Source organism: Puntigrus tetrazona, chromosome 20 (assembly GCF_018831695.1).
Source record: "Puntigrus tetrazona isolate hp1 chromosome 20, ASM1883169v1, whole genome shotgun sequence".
Lineage (NCBI taxonomy): Eukaryota > Metazoa > Chordata > Actinopteri > Cypriniformes > Cyprinidae > Puntigrus > Puntigrus tetrazona.
This window is the reverse complement of record NC_056718.1, coordinates 6,928,805-6,951,602: the sequence shown is the minus strand read 5'-3', so window position 1 is coordinate 6,951,602 and position 22,798 is coordinate 6,928,805.

The following is a 22,798-nucleotide window of genomic DNA, read 5'->3' as shown; positions in this document are numbered from 1 at the left end:
CTAGTTTTAATCTTTGCTAAAATGTTTTCTAGTTCTGGAGGTGCGTTCAGAGTTATGAATGGGGTTATGAATTGGGTTTTTAAACAGATCGGATACCATGGCCATAATAATCAAGTATGAAATGAGTTGCCACCCAGATTCAGTTCAGTGCGTAAAACCTATAACCGGTGCCTGGAAATAAACACAAATGAAACACCTCATGCAATCAAATCCTCAAGCATTCTTTGTCCAAAATGTTCATTAACCTCATCTGTGTGGTCTCAGAAAACACCTTTGGAGACTTGTTAAAAGAAAAGGAATCACATCATGAACTAGGCCAGACTCTTCTCTCTTACAAACAAGGCATTCATTTGGTATTCACAGTGCGTAAAGAGAGGGATAGACCAATATAAATGGTACACAAAACAAAATATTACCCGCCTGTCTATCTATCCTAGGAAAACACAATTCAACCGATATAAATTCCAGTGTTCTGTTCAGATATAAATCCCAATTTTCTATTTATGTATTTAAGGCTTGCGATTTTTGCAACGCTGTTACAAAATGGACATAATCCTGTTAGTAATTTGAAACTATGATTTGTACAATTTTGTATTTTTTTGTCTTGTTTTTCTAGTAACAGGCACAATAACAATAGCAAACTTGTGCTACCATTCCTTAGCGGAAAAGCTTACGATATGCTATGAATTTTTACTAGTCACTGAATAAAAGTTTTTATAAAATCGTACGAACATGTAGTTTCAAATTATAAATATATTTCACTCGGAGTTGTTTGTTAGGCACATAAACATCTGGTCAAACTTTATTCACGCCTGACCTATTAACAAGTCAGGGTCCGCTGAACTCGAACTTTGGTTCCCCGCAAACAATTTCCCACGCGCTTGTGTTTCTAGCATTCGCATACAAAAGTGTGGGAGTGAAGGAAGCTTAAACTCTACCGTGACCCCACCTTCATTCTCTAATTCAGCACATGTGGTTTTACTTCAGATCAGACAGATTTTTGTTGTCAGGAAGAAGAATTGCTCCTCGAGGCTCAGTGGGTATCCCTGTCACCTCAGCTGGAGCCCGCGCATCTGATCGACACGTCGCCAGCTACAGCTCTACAACCCGCATTCGGAGCCGCGACGCCGCTGTTGTCCGCCATCTAAGAGCAGAATCTCTCGACTCGTGGGAGATTTTATTGAACCTGCGGAGAAGCAGGGACTGGAAGCATTATGAGGCGGCTGGGGAATTGTGTGCCAGTGTCACTCACGCTGAATGACAGCGCCGCTATTGTTGAGAAGTGGACAGATACATCTTGACGTTCCAGCCTTCATTCGAAATTCTCAGACGCCCCCTTCAATCCGTCCTACCCCACAAATGAGATTGTAAGCGCAGCGCTTTTCGGCGAGAATCGTGACCGTTTTAAAAGTGGCTGACAGCTGATGAGGAACATTACGAGTGTATGTTAGTCATCGCGAGGGGAAGACGGATTTTATCGGGCCCGCTCTGGATAACAAGCAGCGGAAGGGGCTTCAATCTAAAGTTTGCAAAGCAGCTAAAATAAGGAAAAATTATTTCAAGTTTGAATTAAGTTTGAAATTATTCAAACTTTAAAAAAAAAAAATATTATCGGGACATATTGATTAATATAGCAACCCAAATCCAACTCTACAACCTTAAACATTACAAAGAATTTTTTTTTTGAGGATTGCACAGAAAATAAATTAACCTTTTTAAATTGTATTTTTATTTTATGTTTTTGAGCTGCAGAGCTGTAAAGATTTTTTTTTGTTGTAAAAAATGTATTAAGCAGTTATTAGGTTAGCAAACTATTATTATTATTATTTGTAGTTTTGTAGTTTTTACTAATATATATATATATATATATATATATATATATATATATATATATATATATATATATATATATATATATTACTATCTTCCTATATACTTTTGTACAAATCACATTTTTCAAAGTCATATATAATTGGTATCTTGTGCCATCATTAGCCATATATATATAAAATTTATTACATTAAATATAATGTCTGTTACTTATTGGTTCGAATGATAAATTCACTGTAAACCTACAAACAGCATTACTAAAAGAAAACAGAAAAGTACAAATAAGTACGGTTTGTAGCAGACAACAGGGACATCTGAAAAATGAAAGAATGCATATAAAGAGCTTTCTTTTTACGTACTAAAGGAAAGTAAAGTAAATGGCATCTGCGATGTACTGAAAGAGCTGTGAGATGCTGACGACACCGCTCTGTCATACGCCCTATCGAAGAGGGAAAAATGTCATTTAAAAGATTGCTGGTTTACAGAAAACAGAAGGAACACAAACAAAAGCTATGCTATTACATTTTACTAATCCTATGTTCCCTTTCCTTACTCTCTGTCTTCTTAATACACAAACACGGGCTATTTTTGTCTAAAGATGCCTGGAGAAGAGCGGGACTTAGCTCGCTCCTTGAAAACGAACAAAGACCAAAGCAACTTCAATGGAAAAGCAGTACACAGACCACTTGATAAAATTATGTTATTCTGTACGGTTTCCAGTGTGTCCTACAGAGCATTAGTTGACCATGAAACCTGAACTTTCAAGTTTAATATCTCTTAAGGTTCGTCTCTCCAATACGAAGATATTGAGAAAGCGCTACAAAACACCATACGGTTATTGATCATTACGAAAAAAGCAAGCCCCTAAAGGCTTCGAGAAATGTTAGTGCTACGTACCTATAGAGATTTACCAGCCACAGTCTGAACCCGAACAACCCAATAAATTAAAACTGACAGTATCTCCAGTTTTTATGGGCATGTCATTAAATTTCGCTGAGGCTCAGGGTGACACGTATCCCTTGACCTCAGCCGAAGCTCATTTAGTGGTTCAGCGGCAGGTCTTTTAAGGTAGATCGGGCCTTTGAAACAACTTCATCAAACTAAGAACGTGTGTCGGTTCACTCCCTCAGCAGTCACTAAACTGCCCGTCACTGTCAAAACCTGATCTCACGAAGAAGCATGACTGTTTCACTTTTTAGTGCATTGATGGCGAATTCGTATGAATGTGTCTGCTTTTATTTGAATGGAAACATGTACAAAAAAGTCAAAGCGTGAAGGTCTACCCCAACCCGAAAACACGACCCGCAATGGGGTGTAACAAATCACTCTAATTCATTGCACTGATTCGTACAAAAATGAATTAAAATGGTTATAAATTGAAATTTCAAGCTTTATTTTCAGGTAAACAAACTAACTTACTAAATGAATGAATAAATGCTTTTCATGCTTTTTTTTTAACTTAAATGATTTTGAACAAAAATACAAGCACATATTTTTAAAGGTTACCATTGCAAAATAAATAAATAAATAAATGGTTAAGTTATTTTAGATAATAGGCAATTACTATAGATGACTGTACTTAATAGACAATTCTCTAAAATAACGTTGACCGTTGCTTATTCTGTTCACATGTGTACATTTTTTTTAGCTGTAAGGTTGTTTTCAATTTTAGGGTTTATAGAAAAGTGCTACCTTTGCAATAAAGTCGTAAAATTGAATACAACTTGGAAAAAGGTTAGTGAGCAATTTTCCTCTCGAAATCACGTTAACACAGATATCGCTTACGTACTGCAGCTGTACTTCTAAACAGCGAGCGCCCTACACGGCTTGCGAGAAAACGATGGACGAGTGGAAAACACATTTCTGTGGCGAATCGACATCACGCCGCAGATGCTGTCGCCTGAGCTTGATTTGTACCGAACTGAATAATATGTTAATGGTCGAAGATGTGGGAGAGAAGGAACAGACTAACATGCCCCATGGCAAAGCATTTTCAGACCACAGAGCTGCTGCTGAGGCCTGTGGTGTTTACAAGCGTGGCAAACTAGAGAGAAAAACGAGGCAAAAAGCTTCTCCGCTCGCCTGGTTGAACCACATCCCTCTTTATTCTCGCGCTCTTGTTCTAAGTCCCCTATTGGAAATGGAACATTATCTCAGCAATTAGGCTGAAATTGCCTCTTGTCCTCGTGCGGGATAACAGGAGTGAAATAAAGTGTTGACACAAGCGCAATGCAACACACTTGTCATTCAATTCTTCATCTTCTGAGCCCATCTGTTTGAACGAGACAATAGAGGCTGAGGACATTAATATTCGTACTAACCGGAGCAGTAGCACAGGTGCTTAGTGGGCGGATGGGTGTCTATGCAAAGACAATAATTACATTGCGATGATGTTTGAAATTATCAGAGACAAAACCTCCGCACATCTGGATGCTGCTGTCATTTCTTAAGAAACCTTTCAGAGCTTCTTTATCTGCATCTAAAGCGGAACCTGTCTGGCGCCGCTGAATTTAAAGCCGCTATGTTTTCATATTTCAGATGACGATGCCCGTGTTGCATCAGCAGTCAGACTAACAGATACAATTTACCTGAGAAGTAACGGCGCATAAGATTTTAAGACTTATCTAGAACACAGCATGACTCACAAAGCAGGAAAAAAAAAAAAAAAAAAAAAATGATGAAAAATATTACTTTTAAAAGTTTTAATCTAGCGATCATTACCAAATTGCGCTTTTAGATCAGGTGTATTTGACATTAGGGTGTGAAGTGCCGTCAATGTCTCGTTTTTATGGATACTGGATATTGTATAGACAAGAAAAAAAAACTTCTTTCTTCTTCACCCGGCTACTGCTTTTTCAAAGACAACAGAAAGAGAGAGAGAGAGAGAGAGAGAGAAAGAGAAATAGTATTTTTAAATATTATTTTATAATAACCAATTAACAATCACATGGCCTTTACACAGCTGCAGGGCACTAATTAAAAGTAGGATCATAAATTGTGCGTGACTGAGGGAATGCTTTCATTCTCAATGACTCTGTGGTACTGAGAACAGTGTGGTGCATTTAGAAACAGCCTTTGCCGTCAATCAAGTAGTGTGTCTTTCGGACGGAACATCTTGCCAAGTTTTGCTGGTAAAGGAATTGCCTTTTATTTATTGATTTGCATGGAAATACGTACAATATGGTCTCTGTGCTCTTGATTATACAGGACGTATTGAATTATTTTCAAAAGTTAAAGTAATTTCAGAAAAGATAATTGCTTTTAAAAATGAATACGACTGAAAGGCAGGTGTTAATCTTACAGGGCTACATGTAATATTTATATTTTGTGTCCTTCTACTGCAACCGTCCACTATGGGAGAATAGCTGTTTTGCTGTAGTTGTTACAACATGACAGATTAGGAAGTTAAATGTTACATTTTAAAGGTATATACCATTTTATTTATCATTTTACCATTAGTCTTTCATTTAATACGTGTTGATTATGTTTTAAACTTCAACTCATTTTAACAACTAAATTGTTAAGCAGCACTTATTGAGACTAAAGATATGTGAAGCAAACAACGTAGTTATCGCCTAAACATCCTCCTCACGATCCATCATTTGCATTTGAATAAATGACTAAGGTGTTGCACTGTGTTGTCTTACGTTTGCGTAATCAATTTTATTTTCTTGGCTATGGCGGAGCCATTCCCAGCTGTTGCTTAAAGTCCCTAATCTCATTTTCAGGTCTATGCTCAAAAAGTGGTTAAAGTGTAATAAAAAAAAAAAAAAAAATCATCACTACTGCAAAAAATAATTTGGTGCCATACGATTCTCTAAAAATACAAAACATTAAATGCACACAGTACATCCCGTACATTGACATAAAGAGAAATGTAGGTTATTTCTGACTGCGAAAATACTATACCATCCTATTTTTTTTAATTGTTTTAATCTCTAAAGCATACATCTGGGTATGCATACATTTGGGAATGTTTTATAGAACAACCGGTAGAGCAATCTGTGATTAAGGCCCGATTCCAACTCTCTTTTATACACCTTCACCTACCCCTTATCCCTTGAAACCATTGAAGGTGTCAAGGGGTAAGGGGTGAAAATATTCCCCTAAGAATGCTACTGTACTATTAAATGTCTTTTATAGTCTAGTTCCTAAAATACACACACCTGTACTGGTGTGCATTAGAGCCTTTAATTACTGTTGTATATTAATACGCTGCTTACTGACACACATCTGAGATCGCGCAGCTCACAAATCTAGGAGAAAAGAAACGTGTCAACGCTAACCCACTAACTTTTAAATACAGGATACAATTGCTGCTTTCAAAGTAAAGTCACTTGTATGTGAATGAGCAAAACAGAGGGGTAGGAGTAAGGGGTAGGAATGATTTTGGGCTTTAGGGTTGTGATAATGTCCTTGACATTCATTTCTCTCAGTCAAACCAGCATCGACAGCACACAGCTATTCAACGTCAAGCCTCAAAATACCTCACTTTGATTAAGTCCTCATGACAGGTATCCATTTTCTGTAGGTTCACACTGGTAATGTAGCTTTTTTCAGCTGTAGTGACATTTGCTAACACTTTACGTCAGGATATGATTTGCCCTTTCGCTGCTCTTTTTAGGAGTGAGTAGACGAGATGTTCATTTTTGCAGTGACACCTGAGTCTAGTTACGCAGAGCTGACTTTATGCTTCGAGTTAGACAACAGTGTCATTGTCTAAAAACAAAGCGTGACAGATGTGACACAAGCACTTATGAGATATATTAGAAAAAAAATCACTTGGATATTGAAACAAAAGCGTTAGTGTTTAGCTTTCGGATTCTATTGGTGCGGCTTGACGCTCTTGTGTTTAATAAAAGGACTTCACGGAAAATGTTTCAAAGAGAAATGCCCACTAAATGGTGCTAAATCACAGTTCAGTATGTAAACCCTGGCGCAGTTTTATTATGTTGCAATAGATATGTTTTGCGGCGGAATTGAAATATTCAGGGACTGCTGCTAATGCTCTACCACAGTACGATATGTACTTGTTGGTACATATTTCGTGTCTCGCTAAAAATGCACAAAGGTTTATGCCATGAGAGCAGGTAGAAAATTGACATATATTGACCTCTCAGTTTAACTGAGCTAATGAGTTTATTTGGACTGTTAAGTATAAGTATAAGTGGGAAAAATGATTTATTTTTCGATATAAATATAAATTGTGTTTTTTTTTTTTTTTTTTTACAAATTAAGCAAAGACGCGGTTCTGTTAAAATACCTGCTTATGAAAAAAAAGTCAATATGTGCAAACAGAACGCACACAGAACGACATCTTTTTATTCTCCTTTAACGCGTTTTGACCTCTTTTTACTATAAATGTCTCATTAGTTACTGTTACTGTTCATCCACGAAGAGAGAGACAGAACAATAAGCACTTTAGAAAGTTTAAAGCTTTTACTTTTGCACCTTACAGGCAAAATAACTTATATAACGCATCATGTGTTCATTGATTAGTTTATTGTGTAATCTTTTTGCAGATATATCCTAAACGTGGTGAACTGATTTATAAACAGGCTTCTAGACACCTGTAGGCCAATCTGATCTTTATTCTAGGCTCTCCTATTCTCTGCCGTAGGCTTTATATACTCAGTGTGTAGGTCTTGCCTCAGGGGCATATGCATCGGTATACCATGGGAAGTCCCCAGATATTTTGTGTGATAAATAATCATGTATTATTCACCTAAGTATTTATTATTTTTTATATTTGCTTTCTTTTTAGATTAAAGGGATACAAAGACTTTATGGTAGAATAGGGAGTTGGTTTCAGGACGCATTTAAATGAACAGAACAAATGTAAAGTGTAATTTTGGGTTACATAAATAGTATGTAAATAGCCAGAGAATAATAGTAGGCTAACAAGCTTAGCTCATTTATTAATATGTGACCGAAATAACTGGTAATGCACATAAGCTGATCCCGAAGTCATTCTGTTATTAATTATGTGAAACATCACTCGATGAAATAACCGGTTAGAGTAGGCTAACTTCACCACAAATGGAAATTCTGTCATTGTTTAGTCAATGAAAACATCCAATTAGCCCCGTTTTGTAAATCTGGTTAAAGGTGTATGAAAATTGTGCCAACTGTAAAGTTTTGGTGGACAAGGGGTAATGATATTACGGGGCTGCTCTTCAGAATTTGGGTTCCCTTTCAGTCGGTCACTCCGAGTCACGTCGGATGACCGACGAATTGGGGATCTCGCTTCGAGAGACCAATCTACTTCGAGTGTATCTAAACAAGCCAATTGAAGATTGGCATGCGCTAATCGCATCCAGCTGCCGCTGATCACAGCGCGTGTATAAATAAGCAGCGGGTGCAGCGCATATTCAGCTTTTCGCTTCGGAGCCGAGCGTGACTGTTCCGCTCCAAAGACGATCTACGAGTGTTGGAGTACGGCGTTTCAGCGGAGGTCGTTTTCCTGCGTCGAGTGGATTGCCACAATCAGGCTGCACTACCCCCCTGTTTGTGTGCAAAACGGCTATCCCCTGTTGCCGCAGCACTAAAAGAGCATTCGCGGGTGCGTCTTTTTAAAGACGACGTTACGTCTGGCAAACTCGACGCGTCTTGGAAGACAGCGTGGGTCTTGCTTCAGACTACGTACACCCGTGTGTTTCTGGATGCGATTGTTACCTGGTGTTAGGTGATGGTCACAATCGTTGCCTCGTGTGCCTGGGCTTAGCACGCTGAGGTGGCGGTTGTGGATGAATCATTTCTCGCGGGGAGATGGTCATCTCGGAGTGATGGGCGGGCTCTGTCGCCTTGAAAAAGGAGGCGGAGCTTGTGTTTGCTCGACTTGGTTCTCATTCTGGCTGCAGACAGGTGGGCTCCATTTCGTTGTGACACAAAGCTTAAACTCTGCAACCAGTGGAGCTGCAAAGGGGCAGTCTGGACCCTCACGTGGGGTATCAGCTGTACCCTCTTGGGCTCCCCCTGATGATCAGAAGTCAATCGCTGCATCGGAAGGTGAGCCAGACATTTCTGGAAGTGAAGATCCGGTTGCTCTGCGTCTACCAGGCGTTGAATGTACTGGATACAGATCTAGAAATGGTGGCTATGCTTGCCCAGGCCGTCGAGGTGATCGGGATCAAGTGGAAACCTCCACTGCTTCCCGGGCCCTCGAGGCTGGACGATTGGTATTTAAGGGTGGCTTGCGCTGGTTCTCAGGGCCCCACCCTGGTACCTTTCTTCCGGAAGTGCATGAGGAGCTTACTGGGATGTGGAAAGCACCTTTCACTGCCAGAAACTGCCCCAGTGGCTCCTCCTCCTTCACCACCCTTGACAGTGGCACAGCCAGGAGTTACGGTGATCGCCCCAGTGGAGCGGTCAGTTGGGATGCAGCTGTGTCCCAATGCCGTTTCCGCTTAGTGCGGTGATCCTGTGCTCCCCTCCCGGGCCTGCAGGTACTCGTCGGCTCTGAACGGCAGTGCCTTGTGCGGCCTGTGGACAAGCTCGTCTGCAGTACACGCTTTGGCGTTGTTGCAGGTTCATCAGGCCAAGGCACTGAAGGATCTGCACAGGGGTGGTCATGACCTGGAAGTTCTGAAAGAACTCTGTATCGTGATGGACCTCGCGCCACGCAGCGGCGAAGGTCACAACGCGGTCTCTGGGTTGTGCGATGGCCACTACGGTGGTCCAGAAACGCCATCTGTGGCTGTGTCTGGTCGACATGCGCGAGGTAGACAAGACACGTTCCTTGAATGCCCCATGTCCCAGACCGCCACTTCGGCGACGCAGTGGAGAACTTTGCCCAGCAGTTCTCCGCTGCCCAGAAGCAGACTGAGGTAAGAAACATCCTGCCTCGGCGTGCAGCTGCTGCCTTCACCCAGCCGCCGACGCCCACCTCAGCCAGCTCGTCGCCGAGGGTGCCCCCTGCTGCCGCTACCGCTCCCGTGCAGTCAACGCAGCAGCCCCCATCTAGGCAGCACCGTGGAGCTGGCAGCAGGGCAGCCACCCAGCCTGTCCAGGCTCCTGCCAAACCTGGAGGAAAGCGCAGGTGCAAGAGGCCCTCAGATCCGGGGATGGAGGGAGCTGCTCTGCCGGGCAGAGAATGTTGCCGCTACCTAAAACCTCGACAAGGGCGGTTTCCTCTGTCTCTGGGTCCCCAGGGAGAGCGAGGAGTTGAGCGGGCCAGTTCCGCGCCACTCACGCTCTCCTTGGGCTAATATGCAGCAGTGGGAAGACTGGGAGGACGAACCAACAGCCTACCCGCCTCACTTCTGCGGGGATGCAGGTAAGAGTTGCACACTCAGACCCCGCCGGACCGGCCACGAGACGCCCGAGCCGGGTCCCTGCACTCCCCTCGCTGCCCCATCGCCTGCACGCGTCGGTGGTTCCGCTCGAGCCGCTAGTTCGGTCTCTGGATGCCTGGTTGAATCTTCCCAGGCTATCCCGGTGGCTCCTGCGAACCCTTCGACTTCGGCTATATGATTCAGTTCATCCGGCGCCCCCAAGTTCAGTGGGATCCGCTATATGTCAGTGAACAATGCGTGTGCCCCTGTCTTGTGGGCGGAGATTGCTGTCCTTCTAGTGAAGGCACGATAAAGCCGCTTCCTCCAGCCGATATGAGGTCGGGGCTTACAGCCCATACTTCATAGTGCCCAAGAAAGGCGGTGGGTTATGACCAATCTTGGATCTGTGAGTCCTGAATCGAGCACTCCCGTTCAGGATGTTGACACAGAAACGCCTATTCAGTGCGTCCGTCCCAGGATTGGTTGCAGCGATCGACCTGAAGGACACGTACTTTGCGTGTGTCGATTCTTCCATGCCACAGGCCATTCCTGAGGTTGGCGTTGGAAGGTCGAGCATATCAGTACAAGTCCTACCCTTCGGGCTCTCCCTGTCGCCACGCAGCGTCTTCATGCAAGTCGCGGAAGCAGCCCTTGCTCCACTGAGAGAGTAAGGCGTTCGCATTCTCAACCAACTGGATGACTGGCTCAGTCCCGGGCTCAGTTGTGCGAACACAGGGATCTGGTGCTACAGCACCTCAGCCAGTTGGGGTTTCAGGTCAACCAGGAGAAGAGCAAACTCTGCCCAACGCAGAGGATCTCTTTTCTTGGGATGGAGCTGGATTCGATCGATCAGATGGCACACCTCACAGAGGAGCGTGCCAATTCGGTGTTGAACTGCTTCAATATGTTCAAGAGCAGGATGGCGGTCCCACTGAAATATTTTCAGAGGCTCCTGGGGCATATGGCAGCCGTGGCCACAGTGATGCCGCTGGGACTAATCCATATGAGACCGCTTCAACATTGGCTACACGATCGAGTCCCGAGGTGGGCGTGGCAAAGTGGCACTCACCGGGTTCAAATAACACCGCCTGCCGCCAAACCTTCACCCCGTGGTCAGACCTCTCGTTCTTCGGGCGGAGTGCCCCTGGAGAAGGTCTCCAGGTATGCTGTGGTTTCACGGATGCCTCCACCACCGGCTGAGGGGCCACGTACAACGGGCATGCAGTGTCAGGGGTTTGGACGGGCCCTCAACTGCAATGGCACATCAACTGCCTAAAGTTGCTGGCAGTACATCTCGCCTAGGCAGTCTCGAGAACTGCCTTCGAGGCCAGCATGTACTAGTCCGCACAGACAACATACTGACCGTTGCGTACATCAACCAACAAGGTGGTCTACGCTCCGTCGTATGTCGCAACTAGCCCACCACCTCCTCCTCCTATGGAGTCGGAAGTTCTGAGGTCGCTTCTCGCCATTCACATTCCAGGAGTGTGCAACCAGGCAGCCGACGAGCTGTCGCGAGCTGCACTACCCGGAGAATGGAGACTCCATCCCCGGGCGGTTCAGCTGATTGGGAACGTTCCGAGCCACTCAGGTAGACCTGTTTGCCTCTCCAGAGACTTCCCATTGCCCACTGGCACACAGCTGGCTGCGGGGCCTTTGCAAGTATGTATTTCCCCAGTGAGCCTTCTTGCACAGACACTGTGCAAGGTCAGGGAGGACTAGGAGCAGGTCTTGCTAGTAGCACCCTACTGGTGAAGACTTGGTTCCCAGAACTTGTGCTCCTCGCGACAGCCCCTCCTTGGCCGATCCCTCTGAGGAAGGATCTTCTGACTCAGAGATGGGGCACCCCTTGGCACCAGCGTCCAGACCTCTGGAAACTCCATGTCTGGTCCCTGGATGGGATGCGGAGGCTCTAGGTGACCTACCTCAAGAGGTAGTCGACACCATTTCTTCGGCTAGAGTGCCGTCCACGAGACAGGCCTATGCCTTGAAGTAGAGCCTGTTCGTCGAGTGGTGTTCTTCTCAGGGTGAAGACCCCCGGAATTGCCCTATCAGTCGTGCTTATCTTCTTGCAGCAAGGGTTGGAGCGAAGGCTGTCTCCCTCCACCCTTAAAGTCTACGTGGCTGCAATCGCTGCAAATCATGACCCCATAGATGGGAGGTCTGTGGGTAAGCATGGCCGGATTATCAGGTTCCTGAGGGAAGCCAGGAGGTTGAATCCTCCACGGCTCCCAACAGTACCCTCTTGGGACCTGTCTGTAGTGCTGACAGCACTGCAGTAGGCTCCGTTGAACCCTTGCCAGCAGTTGTGCTAAAGTTCTTTTATCTATGAAGACATTGCTCCTGCTCGCATTGGCCTCCATCAAGAGGGTAGGGGACCTGCAGGCTTTTTCGGTCGGCGATTCGTGCCTACAGTTTGGGCTCATGATTCCCAGGTACCACTGAGGCCACGGCCCGGCTACGTGCCCAAGGTTCCCACTACCCCCTTCAGAGACCAGGTGGTGAACCTTCAAGCGCTGCCCCTGGAGGAGGCAGACCCAGCCCTGACGTTGCTTGTCCCGTCCGAGCACTAAGATGCTACGTTGACCGGACACAAAGCTTCAGGACCTCAGTCCAGCTCTCGTTTGTCACAGAGGCCGGCAGAAGGGGAGTGCCGCCTCCAAGCAGAGGATGGCTCACTGGATAGTGGACGCCATTACCCTAGCATACCAAGCACAGGGTATGCCCTGCCCCCCCTTCAGGTTGCGGGCACACTCAGCAAGTGTTGCATCGTCCTGGGCGGTGGCTCGTGGCACCTCGCTGACAGATTGTAGAGCTGCGGGCTGGGCGACCCCCAACACGATTGCTAGATTCTATAGCCTACGTGTGGAACCGGTATCCTCCTGTGTTCTCACCTCAAACTGGTAGAAGCACTGAGAGGCCCGGTTTGGTCGGCTTGTTAACCGCTCCAGAGCGTCCATACAGTAGACCCTGTCGAGCTCCTCCATTCCCCTCGGCAGCCAGATGTTGCGGAGCATCCGGCGCCAGGCCCTCTCGATGAATCCGTGAGAACCGGTGAGGGCTGGGAGCCATGTAAAGTACCCCAAGAGGACTTTATGTGTGTATTTCCACGGCATAGCCTTAGAGCCCCGTGTTTCCCCGGCAGACCTTCTGCCCGTCTAAGAGGGTTCAATCACCTCCAATTTTCCATATGCAAACTGAAATACTGTCCATATGCGTATTCGTTCGAGACCTCCTACGGGAAGGCTGGACTTCCGCGACGTCCCTGTTCACTAGAACGTGGGACGTTTCCCAGTGTTCCAGTCTTACGAATGGGTAGTGTTACAAAAGTAGCTGGCTTCTTGTGGTTGAGCCCGCCTACGCCGATAGACTGAGGGGCTTGTGGGCTCCCCACAGGACACTGGAAGAGGCAGCGTCCATGGCGTTTTGGTAGGGATCCCAATTCGTCGGTCATCCGACGTGACTCGGAGTGACCGACTGAAAGGGAACGTCTCGGTTACGTATGTAACCCTCGTTCCCTGAAGAAGGGAACGGAGCGCCACGCCCCGTCGCCACGGTGCTGCACCTCTGCTGAAGGGGCCGGGTCACTAGCTCGGCTCCTCAGCGAAAACCTGAATATGCGCTGCACCCGCTGCTTATTTATACACGCGCTGTGATCAGCGGCAGCTGGATGCGATTAGCGCATGCCAATCTTCAATTGGCTTGTTTAGATACACTCGAAGTAGATTGGTCTCTCGAAGCGAGATCCCCAATTCGACGGTCATCCGACGTGACGTCTCCGTTCCCTTCTTCAGGGAACGAGGGTTACATACGTAACCGAGACGTTTTTCTGCAAGGGAAGAGGAATCTTAATGCTTGAGCATACCGACATCTTTGAACAATGCATTTCTACTAATACTGTGGGGTCAGTTTGGGGAAAGCCCTTTTCTATTCCAGAACAACTGTGCCCCAATACATAAAGCACGGTCCGTAAGGTTTGGTGTGGAAGAATATGACTGGCCCATTCAGAGCCTGACCTCAACCCGTTCCAACACGCCAGGTTTCCTCATCCAACATCGGTGCTGCTCTTCTGATCCCAGAAACACTCAAAAAGAGGAGCGGATGTTATCAAAACAAAGTATTCACCTCCATATAAAACTCCATATTAAAGTCAATTAGAAAGTAGAAGGGATGTGTGAGGAATTGTAATAAACGGCCAATTTAAACACTCTTGCTTTGAGACTGACAGGGTTAAATGTACATGCTCCTCTCCACATTTGTTCCAACTCTGCTTAAACGGCAAATTAACCTGTCCACCTTTGGTGGATAGTAAAATCAAAATAGCCCTGCTTCTGAACTATTAAATACCAACTGGATTTTTATCTCTAAGGGAAGCCCTCATGTTTACACACCTGTCTGATGGTTGAAGTCTGATTAAGCCATTTAGATAAATCCATCTGTAAAGGTAATTTAGTAACGCAATCCATCTCGAGCAGCCCTCATTCAGCTGAGCAAACAACCAAACAACCAAGCCTCCTGAAGCATATCAAAGATGTGAGAAATCTCAGTTACGCTCACATGTGTCAGAATTGCACACTGTCATTTAGCGCAGGATATATTTTGATTTCATAACTCTCATTTGAAACGCAAGTACACTCACAGCATGATCAGGCTTCAAAAAGACTCATACTTTTGGAAACTAGTTCAGATCTCCCGTCTCAAATTCCAAAGCCTGTTATCATCAGCGCATGTGGATCAGATCTCTAATGAGGGTGGAGTCGATGTACTGCCTGGCGAGATGTGCAGAATGCGTATGGGAAACCGCAGCTGCTATCATTCCGTATTATTTATATCCTGACTTGCTCTCACAGCGAGCCGTACATGTCTGATCAGGCAGAAAGAAACACATCCATGCCGTAGACATGCTTCAAGAGCTCCATAATGAAGAACCAAGAGAAGATAATAAATGGTGGAGAAAAGATGAAAGTGAATAAATGAGATAAGAGCTGCTCTGAAGCACCAATCAAATTCAGGAAGATAGAGGAAGACTTTGCTTTCAGTTCTTGCAAAGATCTCGCAAAACACTATTATTGCATTTTCAAAGCATTTTGCTCTAATTTCTTGTAACTGTATGGGCATTTTAATGAATGTAAAGACAACGGTTTTTACTTGGCGGATATATTGTTATGGATACAGTGTATAAAACGTAGTGGTAGTTCAGGCAGGTCACGCTGGTCAGGCTCTCATCAGCTGACTCTCAGCTGATCCACGTCTGCCTATAAAGATGTAACACCCATCATAGCACCCGTATATAAGGTTCTTCAGTATTTTCGGCAGCTTTTTAACTAATTACCCTTCTCCATCCCCAGCTCCTCCTCTCGTCCAGTCAGGATTTCCCATTCGAATCAGACAAATTTCCAAAATGTTTATATTAAATTATTGAACATTAATTATAATGCAGTGCATTTATGTTGCAAATACAAATAGTAACAACATATTATATTTTATTATATGATGTGATTAATACGTTTAACAAATGTTAATAATTTTTTTTTTTTATTTATTTTTTTATGATGGTTTCATTAAATACAGTGATTATCCCTAAGTTAGACATAATGTGATATTTACCATATTTACCAACAAATGGAAAATTATATTTTTTATGTTAATTATTGCGCCTTTAAACCCAACAGCAGGGACACTTTTTACCCCAAATACTATACGATACCATACTATAAAAATAGGGATTTGAATCAAAAACAAATGCTTTGGAAAGTGCAAGGCCATGTTTTTGTGCCATCTAGTATTTTAAAGGAAAATAATATCAAAATAGACTTTCAAACCAGGACATTTTTAGCCCGTTCTACCCTACATATGTAAGTGTATGCCATTTCTCTTATTTTACAGAAGCAGCCAAGCGTCCCAAATAATTATTTAGCGCCACTAATAGATTTCAAGCTCCCATAAAGCCAAAAAAGAACAAACTATTTTAGGAAAGACAAGCCAGGTTAGAAGGGGGACTCAGTTGAACTCCGTGTATGCAGAAGCAGTTGCCACCATACATATTGCTGTCATCACACAAATACTTTGTCCCTGGGGTGGATGGTAGCAGAGTTAATTGAAACTAAATGGATTCTGTGGGCACAGTGTGAGTTGCCAGCAGGCAGAGGCACAGATGGCCAATGGAGGTGAAAATGGGCATCATATGGTCACAGCACGAGACCAACAACAATCTATAAAACTGCCACAAAATGTCTGTAGGGGTAAAAGAAATACCAAAGAAAAGGGAAAAAATGGGAAAACTGCATTTGAGAGAAATAAATAAAAAAAAAAAAAAAGATTGTCAAAAATATTTATATCTACATAAAAAAAGAGATGAATTATAATTTGGAAATTTCCACAATTAAAGACGCAGCTTGGAGCAAATTAGTATCAGAGAAAATTAATGAAGGCTGTAATACAGCTGTCCATGGGGGAGAGTAATAAAAAAAAACTATCATTTGATATTAAAGCAACATTTTAAATGATCAAGCCAACACAACTGGGACTCCTATGAAATTTTAATAGCTTGTTCTTATTATCTATGAGAGATTTTCAGCAGGCGGTAACAGGTTAGTAGGATCTGAAAACAATTGTTTACATTCATATGGGACTATAACACATTTTGTATTAGTCTCTAATTAGACTGGGCAAGGACTAACGGAGGAAGAGATATTCACAGAATTTAAATATTTGAGCTATGTAAATGAACTGATCGATCTTAAAAACAAAGTGTGCCTCATGATGAGACAGAACAGCCTTTTTGATTAAATGTTTCCGTAAAGAATCTTTAAAACTAAAGAAACGTCTTGTTGCACAAAATGATCTTTGTGGTGAATATGGTTCTTCAGATAAAAGGAAGCGAGATATGGTACATAAATACACATTATAAGCTCTGTGTGGCTTATTTAACATAGTAAACTTGCTCAGTAGCTCACCTGGTACAGCATTGAACTTGTATGAAACATGATGAAACAAAGATAAATGGTCTAGCAGACATTAAGATCAGCATCTGAACAATATACACACCTTACTTTCACGTGTTTGCGCTGCTAGGACAACCCATGAGTCACAGAGTAAAAAAAACAGAGACCAAGGGTATGCATCGAACAGGTAGACATTTAGACACTTAAACATTCAACAACGGACATCAGACACAGCGCAGAACTGACTTTAAATACAGAACATGGCGAAGGGAGAACACTTGGGGAACACAGCTGGGGACAAATCAACAATCAAGGGCAAGACAGAAACTGGGTCACGAGAGAATAATTCGATATTATGCTACAACGCCATACTTTCATTCTACAGCAACAGGAAACCTCCCCCCGACTCGTTCAGTCAAGTTTCTTTTTTTAGATGACCTTTAGAACAGCAACTGTATGACTTCATTAATGTTTTGGCTTATCAAAACTCCACCACTGAATAATTCTGGCCCAATTTACTGCAGACAGTGTCCAGACGATGCGATGACACCAGCTGGAGTGAAGCAGCTCAGATTTATTTCTACAGCCTCTGAAAAGTGACCGGAGAACTAGACGGCAGCAAGTGGATTCAAATGGACTGTAATCAAGACAAATGTTGCTTACAGGGCCAATTACATCTCGGGCTTCCTGCTAGGAAGAGTCCGTAGGAGAAAATCGATCAGTTATTTATTATGTTCTTTCAGAGTTTTAAAAGCTTCGTGGATGCCCTTCTGAAAATGACTTCCCGTCTGATGACTCAAGAGTTTACCAAATGGAAACGCTTCAATCAGCGCACGGCTAATGACAAAAAGCAAGTCGTTAAAATGAGCTTTGGCTCCAGAGGTACGAATGCCTGCGTTTAATATATATGACAAAGGGAGGACGCGCTCCTGTCTTTAATAGGAAATGAGATTTCGCCAGTCATAGTAAATCACTCTGAATTAATTCCAGTTAGATTACTGAATCAAGGCAAGCCAAGGTTCTGCCGTATGACCGCCGCTCGTGGGTCACAGCCAACAGATGAGGGCATTTTTAATAATGAAATGAAGCAAGATGAGCTAACAACTCGTACTGGGCTGAACGCAAACAAGCAGTTATAAAGCAAAGAGAAATTGAAAGAAATTCACCACAGGTGTTACTTGAACTGGTGAACTGAATCTTCAAACTCTATCAAAACTTTCAAACAAGGCCTTTAAGTCATTTTTTTTTTGCAAGAATAAGTGCACAAATGTTTCATCAGAGAATAGATTGTCATGTTTTTTTTTTTCTCTAATATATAACGTAAGTAAACAAAAATGTACTGATGTACAGTCATTTTACTCAGCCATGGTGATAGTGAATAATATGTGTGTATATATATTGCAATATAATATAAAGTTGGATGTAAAAAAAATAATATATATATATATATATATATGTGTGTGTGTGTGTGTGTATGAGCTCTTTTCATTTCTTCTCCCAATTTATCAAGTAACAAATATGTCTGTGAGCGTTTACAGTGAAATATGAAATATGATTACATTACTTTCAGGGGTCCTTGTTGCTGTGTAATTACACATTAAATACTGTGCAATAATAATTAACGACATGTATTTATTGTATGGTTAGGGTTGGGATTAGGGTTACTTGAATGTTACCGCTCTCTCTCTCTTCTTTCTCTGAGAAGCTTTCTCGGTGGAACGCAATAGTTTTCCAAGAGGGTGCAGAATTTTTTTGTTGTCTGATCCCATAAGGAACCTTTAACATTCCGAAGGACCTTTCTGTTTCACAAAAGATACTCTGTGGTGAAAGACGGAACCAAAAATGGTTCTTCTATGGCATCGCTGTGAAGAACCTTTTGAAACACATTCGAAAATAATACTAGTCAGGTAAAACCCAGTTTAATATAACAGCAAGATATTTTCTTCTATGCCATTTTTGTTGTTTTGTTCGTTTTTTGCTTTTTGTATTGAGTTTTGCGAGCTTTTAGAATAATATAAAATTTACAATTGTAGAACGGCATAGAACAAAAAAATGACACGCACTTCCGCTGTAAAGACGTTTTCTTTAAGGAATATGGAGTGATTTAATTAAAGTTAAAGCTCTGAATACAGCGCTCGTGATACTGAATGGGGAATGTTTGACAGGTGCACCTCTCAGACAATGAGATGTCACCATCTTCAACCTGTCACGACAAGGCACGGCGTTCCCTTGAGATAAGCTCATCAAAGTTTCATTTTAGATGTCACTATTTTTCCTGTCTGATTGTTCTCGAGACAGCGAACCCCATTAACTTCACTCATTTTTCATGAAAGCTAGTTGTATCACCTCAATCATCCATCAATAAGTCATTTAAAGAAATTATCCTCTTTCTGCCATTATGTGCTACTGACACGGGCCATAAATTAAACATGTCAAACGAATCACTAGAGTCTCTCTGGGTGTGCAGATTATCTGCTTCTCTGGAAACAACCCATTTCCACTTCAAAGTGCAATCAGAGATTATTAGCCAGCTGGTTTGGAGGAAAGGTGGGATGTGAGAGAGGCTGACCGGCGCAGCAGTTCAATCGGTTTTGTTCACATTTAATCACATTTTGGGGAGATATATAATTCATATCTCAAAGACATCAAAGCAAACAATGTAGCGTTTGGTCCACAGGGGTTCCCAGCGAAACCCAACATGTTCCTGTTTGCTGTAGCAAATGATCTGTGGAGATGGCAGCAGATTTTTCTTTTCTTTTGCTTTTCTTTTCATTTTTTTTATGTCCAATATCACAGTATTTATTTCTTTAAAAAAATGTTTATAATTTGGTCTGGTAGAATCGATGAAACGATTAATTGTGATTAAAATCAATTAAAATATAAAAAAATTGTACATATTTTGAAAACATATACTGTATGCATCTGTATATACACAATACACATAGATGTAACGTAAACCTTTTTTATTAATTTCGGATGCGATAAATAGTTTTGACTGCACTAATTTGATTAATTTGACTAATGTTTATCAATTAAAATGTAAACACATATATCAAAATTTAGAAAACTACCAGAAATAATTATTTCATAATTTTAATTTCATTGCATGATTGCTGACAGTGACGTTATATGGCTTATCTAAATTACAACAGATTTTTATTTATTTATTTTTAATTCAATCAATTGAACGACTGAGATGCGAACCAGCTGATTAAATGAAATTTAAAAGCAAACAATGTTTCTGCCTTATTAATTTGAACCAACCCTATCATGCAATTCATTTCATTTATTAGTTAAAGCAATTTATGGCATCATTGTTTCCATGTAGAGGTTAAATGCGGTGCCTCCAATAAGAAAATAAATAGAGTTCTGAAGCCCATTAAAATCTCCAGACAATTGTTTTTCATATGCAACATAATACCGAGCTGTTTATCTCTCCGGGAATTTCCACAAAGCGAGATAAATCCATCACTGACTTCCGCTCGCGACAGATTCGGGATGCTCTGACATCTCAAACGAGTGATAGCTACCAGCAAAATGTTTAATTTGACAAGTTACATCTATCTTTTTTATTATTATTGCAGCACAGCTGTGCTTTTAGACAGTTTAATACTGCCCGAAGCAGCAGATGAGAACAAATCAGATTTTATTCTTAATTCATATAACATTTTGTGAAAAGCATGAAAAACCAAACATTTGTTGCACAAGTACACAAGTCTGCTATCATCAGTCACTTAAAAAAAAAAAAGAAAAAAGACAATGGACAAGACCGTGTGTCACGAATGAGCGGTCTGAGGCGTGCGGATCCATGTGCAGGCTTTTATTAAACAAAAGCATGGTCATAACAGGCAGGCGTCAAACAGGGCTAACAGATATATAGGAGGCGAGGCAATAACGAAATCCAGAGACAGGCAGAAGGTCAGGTCAGGCGGCAAACGATCAGAGAATCAGAGAACAGACAGGGTCAAAACCAGAAACTATAATCCACGAACGATCTAACTATGAGACAGGCGAAACAATGCAACCTGCAGGTGAGTGGCTTGCTGCAGTCTTTATAGTCCTTGAACAGGAAGTTAACGCAGAGGGAGTGGATGCAGATCACCCAGAGGTCAGGGCTCCCTCTGCTGGCTTGGTGACATAGCCCCCCTCCTAGGAGCGACTCCTGGCGCTCCACAAAACAAAACATAACTGTGAGCTTGGGAGGGGGTTCGGGAGGAGTCAGCAAACTGAGACCAGGGAGGAAGAGACGGTGGGAGGAGCCAGGGTGAAGACGGGAGGAGTCCGGAGCGGAGGCGATCCAGAACCCAGCCATGATGGTCAGTGGAGGAGCCGACGGAGGGAGGAGCCATGGAGAGGTAACGGTCATCAACCCCATGGAGCCGACCGACGGCGGCGGAGCAGGTGGTCGGAGAGACTGAGGCGGAGAGCCGAAGAGCCAGGGTGACACAGCGGCGCTGGAGGTCCTAGGCAATACCGCAGGCTTCGCGACTGATGCGGAGACGGGGAATGAGAAGGACGCGGCGGAGCCAGAGCGACAGAGGACTGAGGTGGAGCCGGGGGAAGGGAGGAGCCTGACAGAGCCGGAGGAATGGAGGGACGAGGCGAAGCTGGAGGAGTGGAATCCTGAGGCGACGGATGGTCGACGACCGACCAAGGCGTAGCCGGAGAGACGATGGAGCCTGGTGAAGCTGGTGGAATGACAGAGCACGGTAGAGAGGAGGGAGCTAGGAGCCTAAGGGAAGCCGGGCGGGTCTACAAGCCGGGGTGGAGTCTGGGACTCAGAGGCGGGACGGTGAAGCGAGGGATCCTTCACCCACGGCGGCGATGGAGACTGGCAGACCCGTGGCGAGCTCCAGGTGGAGGGTGGAGGATGAGTGCAGGGGCTGCTGGGATCCATTGTTGACGTGTAGCAAGGGTGGGAGGGTGGGATAACTTGAGGCTTTGCACGAGGCGCGGGCACTGGAGGCTTTGCACGAGGCGCGGGCACTGGAGGCTTTGCACGCAGGCGCGGGCACTGGAGGCTTTGCACGAGGCGCGGGCACTGGAGGCTTTGCTGCGAGGCGCGGGCACTGGAGGCTTTGCACGCAGGCGCGGGCACTGGAGGCTTTGCACAGGCGCGGGCACTGGAGGCTTTGCACGAGGCGCGGGCACTGGAGGCTTTGCACGAGGCGCGGGCACTGGAGGCTTTGCACGAGGCGCGGGCACTGGAGGCTTTGCACGAGGCGCGCGGGCACTGGAGGCTTTGCACAGGCGCGGGCACTGGAGGCTTTGCTGCGGCGCGCGGGCACTGGAGGCTTTGCACGAGGCGCGGGCACTGGAGGCTTTGCACGAGGCGCGGGCACTGGAGGCTTTGCACGAGGCGCGGGCACTGGAGGCTTTGCACGCAGGCGCGGGCACTGGAGGCTTTGCACGCAGGCGCGGGCACTGGAGGCTTTGCTGGGCAGGCGGCAGCCATCTTGGGAAGCGGCGCTGGGCAGGCGGCATCCATCTTGGGAAGCGGCTCTGGGCAGGCGGCATCCATCTTGGGAAGCGGCTCTGGGCAGGCGGCGACCATCTTGGGAAGCGGCTCTGGGCAGGCGGCGACCATCTTGGGAAGCGGCTCTGGGCAGGCGGCAGCCATCTTGGGAAGCGGCTCTGGGCAGGTGGCAGCCATCTTGAGAAGCGGCTCTGGGCAGGCGGCATCCATCTTGGGAAGCGGCTCTGGGCAGGCGGCATCCATCTTGGGAAGCGGCTCTGGGCAGGCGGCATCCA